Below are 16,001 nucleotides of genomic sequence, written 5' to 3'. Positions count from 1 at the left end.
CCAAGATGGTGTCCAAAGCAAGCTCCCATGCCCCTCATTTGCCTAAAAACATGGGGCCTGGAGACCCTTCCTGAGAACTAGGATAGATAAAATGGGCATGAAGTTAATACTGCTCCATTTCTCAAATTAGAGGCCTACTGACTGCTGGGGGTAGATTCTTTATGTGTACTGGAGTCATGAAAAAACACAACCACCTATGTACTAGCTGCTGCTGGGATTGGAACAACTTATTTAACACAAAGGATCCCTGTTCTCACTTCATGGAGGTCAGGAGCCTTACCAGAGGAAGGGGAGAGATTTATCCAAAATTTCTGTTCTTTTGTGTCAGTTTTGTTTTGGATGGACACATGGGATCTTTATTTAGTTACATGGGGTGCTGAGGATCTAGTCCATGCCTCACACAAGGCCATGAGGCTGCTTGAGACACATCCCTTTACAAATCACAGTACCAAAGAGCCAGAGGTGAGGCCCCTTCATTTAAATTTTGAAACTGTTTTTTTGAGGCTTCACAAAGGGTTGGCCTGAGGCAAAGACCTTCTTGACATTCAGGGGAACAGAATGATATGTCAGAAAAAAAGTCTGGGGACAGACTTTTCCACAAGATGAACACTATGGCACTGACAGCTTCTGATCTTGCTACTTGGGTTGCTATAGAGCCAAGCAGGAATTCTCTACTGAGAGCCTTACCAGTCACAATGATTTCTGAGTTTTCTGTGACACTTGGCATTCCCTTTTTCAATCTAGTACATGGCCATGTCCCAGAGCTTGGAGGTGGCACATATATTGGACACAAAACTATGAGCCCCTTCTGGAGAGTGGCCAAAATTCAGGAAGAATACAGGAGCTTAGGAACATAGAAGGTATTGACCATCTGCAAGGCAAGCAGCAGTCTATTCATAAATTTACCAGGATGAGTGCTGGGAAGCTTTCCACTAGACAGGACACATTCACTGATGCATTTTTTTTCTATTGTCTATGACAACAGATACAGTGGGATACATCTACATAGAAACACTCACCTTGAGCAAAGAACTAACTGTATATAGTCCACTCCACAATGAATAAACCATTTTAATTTATATTTTCATATTTTGAATATGAAACAAACTACATATTCAAACATGCAAACACAAAGACACACACATCCCACTGGAGTTGGTCTGAATCTATCCAAAGTGTAATCTGACTGGTGGGAGAAACTATGTTCACTAGCTGTGGCCTGTCCTATGTCAGCTGTGGTCTCCTTGCCCAACTCTGTGAAGTTGTCAGGAGCCAGTGATGAGCCAGTACTTTCTTTCTCAGGAAAGTCCCCTTTTCAGAGCTTTCTGGGCAGTTGGCCATCCACACATCAGTAGCTTCCAAAAAATAATGACTCTGTCCTTGGTAAATCCAAACAAGTGAGCTCATTGGGACTGAGACTGGCTCTGGGTGCCTGGCTACCTGAATCCCAAGTTAAGAGGGTTTCATCACAAAGGAAGTGAGGTGAGGTCAGTTCTTTCAAGGAAGTGAATGAGGTCACTGCCTTGGCAACCACTTTGTCCAAATGGAGGCTGTCACATCTTTCTGTGACATTTTCACAAATTATAAATGTAACATACCATAAGTGTGATGGATCAGCTGGATTGGTCAATCTTCCCTGCATTAAGAAGAGAGAGGCTGATTCAGACACATCCCTTCATTCTGACCAGGTTTTTGCCATGGAATATGTCTTTAGGTTTCTCAGGTCATACCTAGCTGCCTATATCTTCTCCAGGGATCATTTCTGCATCTACCTTTGAGGTTCTCTGCAGTTGTAGGATCCCCTACATACCTGTATTGAAAGATCAACTCTGTACCTGCTCTTACCTGAAATTATATTGAGGGAACAGAGTATGGTTAGGGTTAATATCATGTTTTATTTGGGTTAGGAGTCATTCTGCTGGATGAATACTGGTATTGGTACCTGGGATATTTATAAGAATGTATAGGTGAAATGTAAGTATGAAAACAGAAAACTAGGTAAGATCTGAATCACAGAAGGGCATGGGCCCTTGATTTGGATACATAGTTTGGAATTACATTCTGCACAGATGTATCCTATAAATCAATATAAAATATACTATCTTGTACCTCAGATAATTGAATGTAGAAGAGAACAGTAAAATCAATATAGTAGGTAGGATTGCAGTGTAGGTTTAGGAAGAAGATTGAGCTTAGGTTGGATGAAAAGCCCTTTTGTGATAGGGTTTCTGTTAGAGAGTGAATGTGAATGTCAGCTCACATGAAGAGGCAGTCACAAGAATGTACTCAGGAAAATATGAAGGAAAACAGATATCAATATAGACGTTAGGAGATAAGGCAAAATATAAAGTGGGTGATAGGATTAGTACTATTTTCAATAGGGAGGGTGGTTGAACATATAATCTTAGGAAGAACCAAATATATAGTACCCAACAGAATAGAAATTTATTAGCATTAGAAAATGTTGACATGGATTTTTTTGGTAATCCATGCTCTCACTAAAATTAGGCTTTGGTAGAATCATAAGATAAGTATGAGCTTTTCATTTTGGGTCCAGAATATTATTGGGATGAAATGTATGTGTATATCTGGTGACATGAGTATTTCTTCCACCATTTGTGGTAGCATGTTTTAAAACCCTACACATTAGTTTGGGGGATACCAATAGGAGCACTTTGTGCCTACGAATATAGAGATAATGCATGAATAGACCATACTGTGAATAAATAATATAACTGGTTCCAACTTTAAATAATGGATTGAATTGATATCTTAAAATATACATGAAATCTGGTATTCATATACATACATTCATTCCAACTAGTTATATATACATCTAGTGGTAATATTAGGGTTACTAATTATCATGAAGAGTGTATGAGTTTTGCTTTTAAAACTATTAGGGAAATCTAAAATAATGTGTGTGGAAAGAAGTCTCATGAAAAAGGCAGTCAAGAAACATGGATGAATATATGTGTTCTGATGTAGGAAGTGACTGAATGTGAATCATATGCCTATAAATTTGTGAACTTGTGGATGAAAGGATATATCCTATGATGTATACATGCTGAAGAAATACTAATGTACCAATGTTGAATGAAAATTAATGTCAAAATACACATCATGTCCCATATGAATCTACTTTCATTAATGTTAACCTGGGGTCAGTTTTGTAGAAATATTTGGAATATTATGTACTATTCACTGAAGTTTTTTTTCAAAACTAGGAAACAAATATGTATGCCATTAAAATGAATATTTCTGAAAATGATATTGGGAAAGTTGATTATAAATCCACAAACATAAACATGAAAGAATCAAAGTAGTCTATAATAAGACACATATTTCATATTTGAAAACTTTGAAGAGTATATTCATATATGTATATATAATACACACACACACAAAGTAGCAATAGATATGCCAATCGAAATTCATAATGGAATAGATACCATTCACAGATTAAAAAATATTTATTTTTCAGAACACGGTTTTATGAATAAACTTGTACAATTATGCAGCTCACCATAGGTTGAATTTTCATTTCCCTCAGGGTTTCGGGGGAATGACCTGTTCACGGAGTTTCTATTTGCCAAAGTCAGAGAACTCACAAGAACACACCTGTGACAGAAGGGAGGACTACATGTATGCATATAAAAATACATGTTCTGACTTACGCTTCAGAGAAAGGGAGTCAGGAAGTTACACATTTATCAACTTTGAAAATTCATGGAGAAGTATTAAAATGAAAATGTGACTAGTTTTATAACACGGCCAAAGGCAAGTCCAAGGATGTACCATGTCTCCTATGAACTTCCTCTACAACTTTGCAGTTAGGTTTATTTTTATCCATCATGTTAGGATTAGTAGTCAGAGACTAGTAGGGTATGGGTTAGAGTCAGAGATTCAGTATTTCAAATGGAAAATAGGAAAATGAATCCAATGTGTATGTGAACAAGTGCTACACAAAAATTTTCCCAATTTCATCCAGAACAATGACTTGACATTACATTCATCCCAAATAAGACACAATTAGAAAAGAAGAGGAAGAAAATCTGTGAATACATATCAGGAATGGAAAATGCTCAGGAGCTCACAAACTTGGAGGTGGCAAAGGAGATTACAAAAGTAGAGGACAGGGTAAACATTCCACAAACATGGAGCTGAGCTGGCCCAATGACTTCTTGACAACCTGCCTCTGAGTTTGCGCACTTGAAATATATTTAGGTGTAAGGAGCATTAGCTTCCTTTGTAGTGAGACCATCAAAGCTGGGTCTGCATCTATGTTAACTGGAGGACATGGTTTCTTATTTTCCAATGAACATGAGGCAGCAGAGTTGAATCCTCACTTTGTAGGTAAAGTGTGGCCACTGGAGGATGAATATCTCCCCATGTGGATTGTGAAGCCATTGGGTCTTCCTCCAATTTTCATGACGTTTCTTGCAGTTGCATTGGGAATTTGGTATTTGCTTCACGAAATACAAGAAGGTCAGTGCTGGAGGGAGTTCTGATACATGAGGTGGTTTAGGGTCTGCAGGAGAAAATATCATCCAGGTTGCTATCCCATACATTTATACCCCTTGATTGGAGCAACCTGATTCTGAGCATTGCCCCAAAACCTCTCCTCATAACAAGATGCCTTTACATATAAGGGTCTGTTGGCTGCACCATGGCAGTCACATCTCATTTTGAAGCCAATGACAGATCAACATGGCCTAACCACAGAGGTTTTATCACACACCTGCACTCCACAGCTCCAGGCCCACTTCCCATGGGGCATCTCTGTTCTACACCATTTTCATGAATTACAGTCAACTAAGGAACTTTCTGGTGAGGTCATGATGAACAACAGGAGATACAAAGGTTCTCCAGTGCTTCTTGATAATGTGAATTACAAAAATTTCACTATATTGGTCTAGGCATATTTCAAGAATGAAGTAGGTGGCACTGTGAGTTTGGATTCATTCAGGAACCCTGAAGTGGTGAGGAATCTCCTTTCAATGAAAGCTATAAATAACTATGCTGGCAAATTTTCCCAAAGAGTAGCCAAAAGGTCACAGGAAGCCTGGCCCATTGTGGACTAAGATGTGAGGTCAATGTCTGTTTTGACTCTCAACTATGGGTGCCAAGTTATTTTTTTTAATATTTATTTATTTTTTTTAGTTTTTGGCGGGCACTACATCTTTGTATGTGGTGCTGAGGATCGAACCCGGGCCGCACGCATGCCAGGCAAGCGCGCTACCGCTTGAGCCACATCCCCAGCCCAGTGAGAAGGTTTTAATAAGAAAATCATGTGATATCCTAGAAGAGATTCCCAGTGCTGTGGAGAAAGCCACCCTGGAACTAGATCTCAGTTTCCAAGATCATCTCTCATTTTTGGCCTCCTAAAATCCCCACACAATTTATGGCAATACTTCTCTGAGGTCAGTTCCAGAACTCAGTCTCTAATGGGAATCACACCAGAGTTCAAGCTGAGGTTGACCGAGTCATCTCTTCTAACCACCACAAGAATGACCACAATTAAAACAAAAACATTCCCACATGGCCCTCATCTTCTTCCATATAGACACTCATCATAACATTCTGGCTGGAGGTTTTCCTAAGGGGAGCAGCCCCAGATGATGTCCAAAATAAGCTCCCATTCCCCTCTATTGCCTAATGAAATGGTGGCCTGGACACCCTTCCTGAGAACCAGGATATATAAAATGGGCCTGCAGTTCATACTGTTCCACTTCTCAAATTTGAGGCCTATTGACTGTCTGGGGTAGATTCTTTATATGTACTGAAGTCATGGCAAAACCCAAGCACCTATGGGGTAGCTACTGCAGGGGTTTGCACAACCCAGTTGACCAAAAGGATCCCTGTTCTAGCTTCATGGATGTCAGGAGCCTTACCAGAGGAAGGCAAGAGATTTCATCCAAAATTACTGTAAATTTTTGACATTTTTGTTTTGGATGGACACATGGGATCTTTATTTAGGTTCATGTGGTGCTGAGAATCTAAGACAAAACCTCACAAAGGGCCAAGAGGCTGATTCAGAAACAACCCTTTACAAAGCAATTAACCAAAGAATGACAGGTGAGACCCCTTCATTTCCATTTAAAAACTGTATTCCTGAGGCTTCCCAAAGGTTTGGCCTGAGGCAAAGAACTTCCTGACATTAAGGGGAACAGAGCAATAGGTACAAAAAAGGCCCAGGGACAAACTTTTCCACAAGATTAACACTATGGCACCGACAGCTCTTTATCACGCTCCTTGGGTTGCTATGTAGTCAAGCAGGGTTTCTACACCTAGAGCCTTACCGGTCACACTGATTTTTGAGTTTTCTGAGATATTTATGACATTCCCTTCAGCAATCCAGTTCATGGCCATGTCCCAGACTTGCAGGTGGTATATATCTTGGACACAAATCCACGATCCCCTTCTGTAGAGAGGCCAGAATTCAGGAAGAATACAGGAACTTAGGAACATAGTAGGTGTTACCCATCTACAAGGCAAGAAGCAGTCCATTCATAAAATAGCCAGGATGAGTGCTGGGAAGCTTTCCACTAGACAGGACACATCCACTGATGCATTCTTTTTTCTACTGTTTACCACCACAGACACAGTGGGGTCCATCGAAATAGAAACACTCACCTTGAGCAAAAGGACTCACTAATAAACAGTGCAGTCCAAAGGGAACACACCTTCTTTCCTCCATATTTTCAGAACATGAGACAAAACCACAAATTCAAACACAGACCCACAAAGGCACTACCCCCCCCCCCGAGTTGGTCTGCCTCTATCCAAAGTGTTCTCTGACTGTTGGGTCAAACTATGTTCCCCAGCAGTGGCCTGTCCTGTCTCAGCTCTGGTCTCCTTGGCCAACTCAGTGAATTTCAGGAGCCAGCGATGAGCCAGTACCTTCTTCTCAGGAAAGACCCCGCTTCAGAGCTTTCCTGGCATTTGGCCATCCCCATATCAGTAGGTACCAAGAAAGAATGACTTTGTCCTTAGTGGATCCAAACAAGTGAGACCACTGGGACTGGGGCTGGCTCTGGGTTTCTGGCTACCTGGATCCCAAGTTCAGAGAGTTCCATCACCAAGGAAGTGAGATGAGGTCACTTCCTTCAAGGAAGTGAATGAGATCACTGCCTTGGCAACCACTTTGCCCTAACAGTTGCTTCCAAGGGTCCCATGAGATGGAAGCTGCCCCATCTTCCTGTGATATTTTCACAATTTAGACAGGTATACATACCATAGATGCCTAGGACAAGCTATGAATATAGGCCTGGATTGGTCCATCTTCCCTGGTTTCAGAAGAGAGAGGCTGAGTCAGACACATTTCTTCTTCCTGACCTGTTTGTTTGCCGTGGAAGATGACTTTAGGCCTTTCAGGCCCTACCTAGCTGCCAACATCTTCTCCAGGGATCATTTCTGCATCTACCTTTGAGATTCTCTGAAGGTGCTGGATTCCCTACATACCTGTATTGCAAGATCAACTCTGTACCTTCTCTTATGTAAAATTAGATTGAGGGAACAGAGTATGGTTAGGGTTTTATTTGGGTTAGGAGTCATTCTGCTGGATGAATACTAGTATTGGGAAACTGTGATATTTATCAGTATGTATAGATGAAATGTAAGTTTGAAAACAGAAAACCAAGTAAGATCTGAAGCACAGAAGGGCCTTGGGCCCTTGATTTGCATACATAGTTTTGAATTATGTTTTGCACAGATGTATGATATAAATCAATATAAAATGGCATAGAATCTTGTATGTTGTATTACTGAATATAAAAGTGAACATCCAGTGAAATAGGTATAGTAGGTAGGATTACAGTGTACATTTAGTAAAAAGATTGAGCTTAGGATTTGGACAAAAAGCCCTTTTCCAATAGGGTTTCTGTTAAACAGTGAATGTGAATTTCTGCACACATGAATAGTCAGTCACAAAAATGGACTTGCGAAAATAAGTAGGAAAATAGATATCAAATAGAAGTTAGGAGATTGGGCAAAATATAAATTGATTAATATGGTTAGAAATATTTTCAACAGGGGGGTGGTTGAACATATAATCTTAGGAAGAAACAAATATATAGCCCCCAAAAGGATTGTAATTGGAAAGCATTTGCCAAAGTTGAATTGGATATTTTCTAGTAATCCATGGTCTCACCATAATTAGGCTTTTATAGAATCATAATATAAGTGTGAGCTTTGCATTTTGTGTCCAGAATATTATTGTGATGAATTTGTAGATCAGGTGACATGAGTATTTTTCCACCATTTGTGGGAGCATGTTTTGAAACACTATAATCTCATGCTTGGGGATACCAATAGGTGTACCCTGTATCTATGAATATAGAGATTATGCGTGAATAGACCATACTGTGAATAAATGATAACTGGTTCCAACTTTAAACAATGGATTGAATTGATATTTTAAAATATACATGAAATCTGGTATTCATATACATACATTCATTCCAACTAGTTGTACATCTAGTGGTAATATTAGGCTACAATTTAAAATGAGGTGTGTGTGTTTTGCTTCAAAAATGATTATGGAAATCCAAAAACGATGTGTTATGGAAGTAGCTTCATGAAAAAGCAATTAAAGAAACATGAAGGAGCACATGTGTTCTGTCGCATGCAGTGATTGAAAGTGAATCATATGCATTTAAATTTGTGAACTTGTGGATGAAAGTATATATCCTATAATGTATATATAGTGAAGAAATACTAATTTACCAAAGTTGAAAGAAAATTAATGTCAAAATACACATCAGGCTGGGAATGTGGCTCAAGCGGTAGCACGCTCGCCTGGTATGCGTGCGGCCCGGGTTCGATCCTCAGCACCACATACAAACAAAGATGTTGTGTCCGCCGATAACTAAAAAATAAATATTAAAATTCTTTCTCTCTCTCCCTCTCTCACTCTCTCTTTTAAAAAAATACACATCATGTCCCATATGAATCTACATGCATTGATGTGAACTGGAGTCAGTTATTGAAGAAATATTAGGATTAGTACTCAATGTTCACTGAAGTTAGTTTTGAGTATTAGGAAACGAATAAGTATTTTGGGAAAAATGAATGTTTCTGATTATGATCTTGTGAAAAGTTGATTATAAATCCACATAACTGTACAAGAAACAAGGAAATGTATAATATGACTCATATATTTCATATTATCAAATCCAAGGAGAGAATATATATTATATTAAAAATTAACAATGGACATGAAAATCGAAATTTATAATGGAATATATATCATTCACAGATCACAAAAAATATTTATTTTACTATACATGGCTCTATTTTTAAACTTGTTCAACTATGGAGCGCACATAGGTTGAATTTTCAGTTCCCCCAAGGTTTGGTGGAAGTGATTGGTTCACAGAATTGTTATTTGCTAAAGTCAGAGTACTCACAAGAATGTACTTGTGATTGCAGGTAGAAATATATATATATATATATATATATATATATATATATATATATATATATATATATATATTGCAGTTAATACTGCTCCATTTCTCAAATTAGAGGCCTACTATTATATATATATATATATATATATATATATATATATATATATGCCTATTATATATGTATATAATAGTCACCTGGGGTTAAGCTATGCCCACAGGCCTGGTCCATCTTCCCTGCATAGAGGAGAGGCTGATTCAGATACATCCCTTCATTGTGACGAGTTGTTTGCCATGGAAGATGACTTTTGGTCTCTCAGGTCCTACATAGATGCCTCCATCTCCTCCAGGGATCATTTCTGCATCTATTTTTGAGGTTCTCAGCATGTGTAGAATCCCTTACATACCTGTATTGCAAGATGAACTCTGTACCTGCTCATATGTAAAATTAGATTGAGGGAACAGTGTATGGTTATGGTTAATATCATATTTTATTTTGGTTAGGAGTCATTCTGCTGGATGAATACTGCTATTGGAATGTGGGATGTTTATAAGAAAGTATAGGTTAAAAGTAGGTATAAAAACATAAAACTAGGTTTGAAGCACAGAAGGGCATTGGGCCCTTGATTTAGATACATAGTTTTGTATTAGATTCTGCACAGATGTATCATATAAATCAACGTACAATGGCATGGGATCTTGTACCTCAGATTAATGAATGTCGAAGAGAACATCCAGTGAAATAGGAATAGTAGTTAGGATTGCAGTGTAAGTTTAGGAATAAGAGTGAGTATAGGATTTGGACAACAAGTCCTTTTTCAATAGGTGTTGAGAGCCACAGCCGAAGGGGCCCCAGCAAACTTCTAGCTGCCTGCACCAGCTGCCAGCTGATGATTGGCTCACAGTGGCCACAGCAAACTTCTAGCTGCAAACTGATTGGCTCCTCTCTGGTGATGCTCATTGTGTTGTTTCCCCACTCTTTCAGACCACGGAGCTGCTCATTGGGGGACTTTTTTTTGTCTCTGCCCATGTGACCCAGCCAATGAGCCTCAAGAGCAAGAGGAGTGAGAGAGGTTGAGAGGCTTGTGGGAAGCCGGTGGTGGCAGTTGGGCTCTGAGAGTTTTCCTGAAGAGCTGTGTGGTGTGGCATGTGTGTTCTATATAATAAAGTTTTTTTCTTTTGACAAGTGGCTCCTGAATTGTGCCAAATGTAAGTATGAAAACAGAAAACTAGGTAATATTTGAAATACAGAAGGGAATTGGGCCCTTGATTTAGATACATAGTTTTGTATTAGGTTCTGCACAGATATATCATATAAATCAATGTACAATGGCATGGGATCTTATACCTCAGATTATTGAATGTAGAAGAGATCATCCAGTGAAATAGGAATAGTAGTTAGGATTGCAGTATAAGTTTAGGAAGAAGAATGAGTATAGGATTTGGGCAACAAGTCCTTTTTCAATAGGAAATTAAAAGATCAGGCAAAATATCAAGTGAGTGATGGGACTGGATATATTTCCAACATGGGGTGGTTGAATATAAAATCTTAGGAAAAAAACATATGTGTAGTCATGAAAAGAATTGAAATTTGAAAGCATTAGGCAAGGTAGACCTGAATATCTTGAGTAATCCATGCTCTCCTTAAATTTAGGCTTTGGTAGAATCATAAGGGTGAGATTTGAATTTTGTGTCCAGAATATTACTCAGATGAAATAAATATGCATATCAGGTGACATAAGAATTTCTTTTACCATTTCTGGGAGCAATGTTTTGAAGGTCTATAATTTCATATTTGTGGATACACATAGGTGTACCCTTTGTCTATGAATATAGAGATGATGCATGAATAGACCATACAGTGAATAAATAATGTAACTGGTTCCAACATTTAATAATTGATTGAATTGATATCCTAAAATATATATAAAATCTGGTATTCATATACATACATTTATTCCAACTACTTATATATCCAGTGGTAATATTAGGGTTACTAATTATCATGAAGAGTATGTGAGATTTGCTTCAAAAACTATTGTGGAAATTAAAAATAATGTGTTTGGAAAGAAGTCTCATGAAAAAGGCAGTCAAGAATCATGGATGAATATGTGTTCTGATGCAGGGCAGGAAGTGATTGAATGTGAATCATATGCCTATAAATTTGTGTACTTGTGGATGAAAAGATATATATATATATATATATATATATATATATATATATATATATATATATATATATATACTGAAAAAATACTAAATGAACCAATGTTGAATGAAAATTAATGACAAAATAGATATCATGTCCCAAATGAATATACTTGCATTGATGTAAAACTGGGGTCAGTTACTGCAGAATTATTAGGCTTAGTACGCACTATTTACTGAAGTTATTTGTACTGAAATATAATTTTTCAGAAATGAATATGTATACCAGAAAAATGAATATTTCTGAGAATGATAGAGTGAAAATTTGATTATAAATCAACATACATGAAGATGAAAAAATAAAGGTAGTGTATAAAAAGACACATATATTTAATATTTTGAAAAACTTGGAGAATATATTCATATATATAGATGATGTATATACAGATGTATATGTATGTATACACACACACACACACACAGACACACACACATTAAAAAGTAACAATATATATGCCAATCAAAATTCATAATGTAATAGATAACATTCACAGATCAAAAAATATTTATTCTTTGGAACATAGTTTTATGTATAAACTTGTTTAAATATGGAGCTCATCATCAGTTGAATTTTCATTTCCCTCAGGGTTTGGGGCGAGCCATCTGGTTTTGGAGTTTTTATTTTCCAAAGTCAGAGAACTCACAAGAATGCACCTGTGACAGAAAGGAGGACTACATATATGCATATAAAGTAAATGTTCTGAATTAGGCTTAAGAGAAATGGAATAAGCAAGTTACACATTTGTTAACTTTGAAACTTCATAGAAAAGTATTTAAAATGAAAAGGTATCTAGTTTTATAACATATACCCTTGATATATATATGAAAAGTGCTGCAGACAGTCTTGGAATGCAGAGTGTGGGACCAGAGGGTCAAGCTATTCTACTCATTAAACTGTGGCATGAAAGTCACCACCGGTCTGCCTGGAATGTACAGAGAGTTGAAGCTGGAGACATATTTAAACATCTGCACCAACTCAGACTGGGAATTTAGATCCATGTGTTGGGGCTCAGTGCGATATATAAATCTGGCAGACACCATCCACAAGACATAAACTGAGCCTAGCAAATCAGGAGAATTTCTGGCATGGAAAGTATTTCTCCTGGGGGTAATACTAGTCAGATAGGCAAAAGAGAGCATGTCCTCCTCTCTTCCCTTGACATAGCTGTGCCCAAGACCAGTGGCAGTTGCTTCAAAATCTCAATGAGCAGAAGTGATGGACCTTGGTGCTTGAGGGCAGACCTAAGGAGGAAAGAAAGAACAGTACCCTGAAAAAACAGAACTGGTAAAGCCTGGCTTCCCGGTCCCATGAATGTAGCCCTGGGGAGAAGAGTAGAGTACAGTCCTAGGTGTGCATTGATTTATTTATGCCCAGTAACTACCCATGAAATGAAACACATGGGGCAAAGACAGGACCTCACTGCCTCCCCTGAGAACATATTGTGGCACCTAGCATGACCTATACCCTGGGCATGGAGCTGACAGCACCTTTCACAGCTCCCCATACCATCTCATGGAGAATGGAAACTGAGAGATGGAAAGACACTTTGGAAGAGACAGCAAGCGCATACTTTCAGCAACAATCCTTGTTTTTTTTTTCCTTTTTTAGTTTTTGTATGTGTACTGATGGATACATGAAGGACATTCATACACTTGTGCATATTTGTTTATGCTTTCTAATTTGTACTATTCTGAAACATAGTTATTTTTCCTTACTCTGTTGTTAAGGGTTAAAGTTTTCAACTAGCTTATTTTGGATTGAGTTTGTGTTCTGTTTCAAATCTTTTATTTCTTTTTGTTTCTATTTCTTTTCTCTTACAAACAATCAAATTCCATTATTCTCACTTTACTCTTTATTTTTTTTACTTGTTTTTCTTTCCTCCTCATAAACAATACATTGTATACCACTTTGCTTCTGCCCTACTCACATCTTGAAACTGCTAATCCTTTTCTCTCACCATTGCTTTTTTCTTCATAATGAACTCTATTTTTAATTTCTTCCAGAACTCTTGGTTTATAAAACTCCACACACCACCATTAATGCTAAAGCAACAATTAATTCAATTGAAGCTATAGAAAACACCTACTCTTTTATTTTATGAAAGATATAACTCATGATTACTTACTGTCATTACTGATATAAATTCATAGTTCTGTTTATTGTGCCAATTAACTTTGTGTGAAAATAAAAATTAAGTATGCAATTTAGTTCTATATTTTTTATGCACAGCTGGTTGCAATTATTTGGCTCCCCCCCAATCTGTGAGCCACAAGATATCTACAGGATCACTAGAAATGCACAGAATAGAAGTTCTGCTGCTAGAGATCCATTTTGATACATGAATAGACATACAAACAATATGAACAAGCAAGGGAACAAAGCATCCCAAACAAATCAGAATGACTCAAAAGCAGATTCCACAAAAACTACAGTGAAGAAAATATCCGAGAAGGAATTTTGAAAGTTTATATTTCAATTGGTCTATGAGATAAAAGATAATGTAAAAAGTAAAATCACAGATAAGACACAAGAAGTAAAATAACAATAAGGAAATAGAAGTTCTAAAGAAAAATCATTCAGAAATTTTCAAAATTCAGAAATCAATAAACCAAATTAAAAATGTAATGCAAAGCATGACCAATACACTAGATGACTTAAAGAACAAATATTCAGGTAATAAAGAAGTAGCGCATAATCTTGAAAATAAAGTTCATCATGGAGAAAAGATGTTACCAGACCATGAACAGAATTTTAAAAAATATATGTGGGATAATGAGAAAAGGACAAATTTAAGATTCACTGTGATAGATGAAGGTATTGAATTTCAAAACAAAAAAAATGAACAATCTTTTCAATGAAATAACTGAAAATTTCCAAAATCTTAAGATTGAAATGAATAATCAAACACAGGAGGTATATATAACTCCAAATATATAGAATTACAACACTCCTAGCCACAATAGTATGAAAATTCCTAACATGCAGAATAAGTATAGAATTTTACTTATAATAGAATTTTAAAACCTGATAGTGAAAAATGATTGTTCATATTCAGAGGCAAACTGATCCAGATCTCAGCTGATTTTTCAAAGACCCTAAAAGCTACAAGGTCTTGAAATAATATATACTAAGCTCTGAAAGAAAACGGATTCTGCATAGAATACTAAATTATATCAGATTTTAATATGAGATAAAAACATCCATAATAAACAAAAGTTAAAAAAATCACAACTAGACAGCTGGCATTATAAAACACACTCAATAAATATTTTATTAAGAAAAAAATAAAATATGCAAATGAAAACATAGAGAAACTAAAACTAAAAGAATAGTTAATCAAAGTAGAATCTACTTCAACTTGATAACTAGAAATGAACCAAAATAACAGGAAACATAAATCATCTCTCAATAATAACACTGAATGTTACTGGACTCAACTCATCAACAGACATACACTGGCAGATTGAATTGGAAAAAAAAGAACCCAACAATAGCCTGTCTCCAAGAGACTCACCTCTTAGAAAAATATATACGCAGACTGTGAAAGGATGGGAAAAAACATATCATTCACATGAATCTTATAAACAAGGTGTATCTATTTTCATATCTGACATAATGGACTTTGAGAAAAAGTTCATCAGAACAGATAAAACATTCCATTTTCATACTGCTTAGTAGAGTAATACAACAGAAAGAAATAATAGTGGTAAATACATATGCTCCAAACTATGAAGCATCTAAGTAATCAAAGAGCTCCTTCTCAATATAGATAATCAAACAGATCACAACACAATAATATTGGGAACTTTAAGATGTGTCTCTCATCACTAGAAAGATCATACCAACAAAAACTGAATATAGAACTAAAATTACAATAAATAATTTAGACTTAACAGAAATGCATAGAATATTTTACTCATCAATGACTGAATACATTTTCTTCTTAGCTGCACAGGGAACATTTTCCAAAATATACCATATTTTAGTACATAAAGCAACATTTCACAAATACCAAAAATAGAGCTAATACCTTGAACTATGTCAGACCATAATGGAATAAAACTAGAAATCAACAAGATAAAAAATTTAAAAAAAAAAACTAACACTAGGAGACTAAATTAACTATTGAATAATGAACAGATAGATGAACAAATCAGAGTTTAAATTAAAAAAATAAATGTAAATGAGAATAGTGATACAATATATAAAAACCTTTGGGACACTATGAAGGCAGTTCTAAGAGAAATGTTTATAGCATTGAGCCCATAAATTAAAAGAATAGAAAGTTACTGAGTAAAATAATCTAACATTATATCTTAAGGACCTAGAGAAAAACACTAAAATCAGCAAAATAAAGGAAATAATAAAAATGAAACATGAAA

Source organism: Callospermophilus lateralis, unplaced genomic scaffold (assembly GCF_048772815.1).
Source record: "Callospermophilus lateralis isolate mCalLat2 unplaced genomic scaffold, mCalLat2.hap1 Scaffold_122, whole genome shotgun sequence".
Taxonomy (NCBI): Eukaryota; Metazoa; Chordata; class Mammalia; order Rodentia; family Sciuridae; genus Callospermophilus; species Callospermophilus lateralis.
The sequence above is the reverse complement of the archived record's forward strand: the minus strand, read 5'-3'. Positions refer to the sequence as shown.